At 38.4% G+C, this 4,476-nt stretch overlaps 1 long non-coding RNA gene across 1 annotated transcript in view; it reads right to left on the bottom strand.

Annotated features, from left to right (window-relative positions):
- Positions 1 to 970: 970 nt before the first annotated feature.
- LOC106868903 (uncharacterized) overlaps positions 971 to 4,476 on the bottom strand; it is an 80,779-nt gene continuing 77,273 nt past the window's right edge. The window contains exon 3 of the long non-coding RNA XR_001409353.2: positions 971 to 1,295. This is a non-coding gene — a long non-coding RNA (uncharacterized LOC106868903). The remainder of the gene's footprint in view (positions 1,296 to 4,476) is intronic.

Consider the following 4,476-nt stretch of genomic DNA (forward strand, 5'->3'; position numbering starts at 1 on the left):
TGTGTGTGTGTGTGTGTGTGTGTGTGTGTGTGTGTGTGTGTGTGTGTGTGTGTGTGTGTGTGTCAGTGTGTTCACGCGTGTTTATCTTTCTGATGCATTTTGGTCAATGATGCTAACATCGACAATAAATTGCTGTCTTAGAACAAGAATTACCTGCCTGGCAATTTTCTCACTCGCGTTGCACAGACACCTTGTGAGTCAAGGCGTCATAAGTGCAGCGGGAAACTTCTATATAGTCGATTGATCTGCTAAAAATAACTGCAAAATCTCACTCAAATCAAATGATACAGTTTTGGCAAAGAACACAATTGATAATGTAATCCGAGATTCTCTGTACAAAGAAGACAATCATGGTAAGAATTCCTTTAATCATAAGCTTAGACTATCAAACTTATGATCAAAGCCTTCTAACCATGACCGAGGGCTAAGCAGAAGCCACTCACTGCAAACCAATAGCCAACGACACTGTTGTTCTCAATATGCAATATAACGTAATTTTAAGACTGCATTCCATAGGCTGAGAGTGTATCTCGTTACACAGCATTTGTAAAAGTCATTGACATTAGTTTCGTTGTAGTCGGGTACTGTTGATATTTTGCTGTTACAGAATAACCCCAGCTAAAGCTATGATCGAGCAGATATTTCGCCAAATGCATTTCAGCTGTAACTATCTTATCTCCACTTTTTTTTCATATTTATATGGCAGCTGATCTAGGATCATATCAGCCAAAGTAGGCTTACCTTAAGAGAGTAAGGTGTAATTATTTTTTCGGACCACTGACATTGTAGGAAGAAATGTATCACCAAACCGGAAATATGCTCCGATATCGTCAAACTGGAATCTGGCCTGAATGCTTCTCACAAACTGGATTCCACTAAACACAGGGTGTTAAACCGAGCGATTAATTAAATCTACCACTCAAGAACTCGAAACTCAAAGAAAAATACGAGACCTCGTGTGTGGCTTTCGAATGATTCCGTTAATCCATCAACCTGGACTGGTACTTTATTTTATCAACTCCAAAAGTATTAAAGGCAAAGATATCTCGGAGGGATTTGAACCAACATTGCGGCGAACTGGAGTAAATTCTGTGGCATATTTTGTCCTACCTTCCAACAACTCTCCTCGTTTACCACCAACTGAGTCAGTTTCGTTGTTATTTCTGGTAGGTCGTGCGTACATATGGATGTGCCTCTTTGATTAGCGATATTATTCTTGTTGACTTCCAGGTCAATCCTGATGGAGCAGACCAGTAATCAAAGCATTTCAGCCGTGACCATCTCGTCCTTTTATGCTGAAATATATTGTAAAAAACATACAGAACATATGACTATGTCTTATATATATGGTGACGTTGTTGTTGATAATATTAATATTGTTATTTATGTAGATGTTGTGACTGTTCTTGCCACTCTACTGCCTCTGTGGGCGTTGTTATTGTTGTTATTATCTACATTACAGGACAAAACTTCTCATGTTATTTAGTTACTTCACTTTACGTTTTGAGGTTTAATTTGCATTCAGGTGTCGAAAAAAAGAAAAATCAAACAAACCAAGAAAGGTGTCAATCATTTTGTGATGGAAGGAATGATTGATATATTCGACTATTCCTTTCCCTTCAAAATGTATAGACTGTGTCGATTCATACTTTCATACTTTCGAGAGTTGATAAAATAAGTAATATGCATATACTCAGGACGAATTTCTTTTCTCTCACAAAATGTCTGACCTTCAATCTCTGTCAAATAGTTTAATTCCACGACTTAATTTTGTAGACATTTTTTATAAATAAAGTTTATCTTTTCATAAAAAGGTCAACTATTTCTAAATATGCAGATCTAATCTCACAAGCTCATAAATATGATTAAGAATATGCTAAAACATTGGTTTCTAACAAAAATTACAGCGGTGGAGGAGTATAATTAATTCAATTTATGCGAGTAATGAACTGGCACGTCTTTACAATAGCTTCAGGAAGTTGAAAGGTAATGTTCACCCCAGTGAGATATGAACATAGAAAATAAAGGGAGCCAACTATATATCGGTTTCAAATTGTGGCACAAGGCTAGCAAGTTCGGGAGAGGGAAAGGAATAGTCGAATATATTAATCACTCCTCCATCACAAAATGATTGGTACTTCTCTCTTTTTTTTTTCGACACCCGAAGGCCAATGAAATGCAAATTTAGTCCTTGAAACGTAAAGTGAAGTAACTAGATAACGTGGGGAAATTTTGCCCTGTAATGTAGATAGTAACAGTAACAACAACACTCATAGAGGCAGTAGAGTCACAAGAACATTCACAACAACATTGGCCCAGTATTCAACTGGTACTTATTTTACCAACTCCGAAAGGGTGAAATGCAAAGTCGACCTCGGCGGCATTTGAACTCAGAACGTAAAGACGGATGAAATGCCGCTAATCATTTTGCCCGACATGCTAACGATTCTGCCAATATAATTGCCCTAATCATGTTCCCCTAATTATCATAATTTCAATAATTAAGATAACGGTTTCGAAGATAAAGGTAGAACGGCGAAGAAAATGCTTTGCAATATTTTGTTACGGTTCTTTGCAGTCTGAGTTCAAATCCCGTTTAGGTCAACTTTGCCTTGCAACCTTTCAGAATTTTTCTTTCTCTCTCTCTCTCTCTCTGGCTTATTATCAGCAAGGTTGCAGTATCGGGAAGGGCCATGTAAGGGTACTTATAACTCACACTCACTAGAACTGGGGTAGGATTCAGTGAGGGGAAAGCTCTGTCTTCTCACGGGAAAACTGATATACCTTAAAACATTACTAGAACGAGGTATAAGCATAGCACAGAATGAAAAAAGAAATAAAATATTGATATTAATAAATGAATAAAGAAAATCTGAGATAGATACATATAAAAAAAGTTGTAACATGCATCATCTGTTACATATAGTGTGGCTCAAAAGTAGGTTTACAGTTATTCAACTGTCCCTTTCACATTCATATATTAACAATTTAGATCTTAATTATAAAAAAATATGAAACCATTATTCTATGCTAATTAAGTTAATTTTGTCAAGCTCCCTTTTCTGTTTGTAAGATAGAAATTTAAATGTAATAAAATGTTTTAAAATAAATTTAAAGTGGCTACGTGATAACTGTAAACCTACTTTTGGACCAGCTCGTACGTTCAAGAAGTATCCGACTTTTGGACATAAAAAAAAAAGCAATTTTGTACATTTCATAAATTTTATTCAATCATCTTCAAAATACTCCACTTTGGAGTTCAGACACTTCTCCCAGCGGTTCTCCCACTGCTGGTAACGCCTGGGGAATACCTTTTCTGGAATGGTATACAGCTCCGCCGTCGCTTTACTCATAATTTCCTTTTGCTACTCAAATAGCTTTCCATCTGAAAATTTTAGTTTGGAGAAGAACCAGAAGTCACACAGTGCCAAGTCGGGAGAGTAGGTAACTTGTCGAACAAGTGGTGTGTTGTTCTTGATCAGTGAATCTTGGATTATGCGGGCGGGATGAGGGGGAACATTGTCATGGTGAAGTTGACAATTCTTCGTCGACCACATGTCCGGTCACTTTCGACGCACTGCATCACGAAGGTGACATATAACCTCCAGGTAATATCCCTTATTGATTGGTTGGCTTTGTGGTACGTATTCATGATACACAATACCATGGGAGTCAAGCAAACAGGTCAACATTACCTTTCATTAACTGCAAACCTATCATGCTCTTTTGAGCCTCGGTGATGACGGATGCTTTCATTGGGAGGACTTAAACTTGGTTCCCGGGTCGTAAACATGAACCCACGTCTCATCATCAGTGATGATGGTCGTCGTGAAGTCTGGGTCATCGTTTGCACTGTCCAGCATGTCCTGAACGATTTCAATCGACTTCTCGTTTCGGCTTGTGTTTAGCTTGCATGAGCGTGCCTCGCTTTCCACTGAGGTGTGGCCATATTTGAAGTGGTTGATCTTTGATCTGAATTTTACCCACAACATCATCGCCAAAGGCCTACTGAATCTTCTGGATGGCTTGAGTTTGAGTATCGGGTTTTTGGCAAAACTTGATGCTATATCTCTGCTCGACGGGTTCGGTCATCTTATGTGAGCACGAAAATCCGATGAGTGCGGACTACACGGATGTACACTAGGCATAACAGTTGGGGACTGAAGCGGCCTACCGGACAGGAAGAGTGGCGTCACATCTTATGCAAAGGTTTTTGCCCACGCTGCATTAGTTTTGGCGGGAAGAAATAAAGTCGGATACTTTTTGAACACACCTCGTGTGTTTGTTTTTTCAGATGGTGGATACTGCCGCAAATAGAGTGCGCACGCACGCACACGTGCACATGCATACGCACACACGTACCCCACATATTCATGTGTGTGGATGTATGTATATGTATATACATGTACGTATATGATTATATCTATATTTATTTATATTGTATATGTGTGCCTGCCTATATATATATATATATAT

Source organism: Octopus bimaculoides, chromosome 20 (assembly GCF_001194135.2).
Source record: "Octopus bimaculoides isolate UCB-OBI-ISO-001 chromosome 20, ASM119413v2, whole genome shotgun sequence".
NCBI classification, from domain to species: Eukaryota; Metazoa; Mollusca; class Cephalopoda; order Octopoda; family Octopodidae; genus Octopus; species Octopus bimaculoides.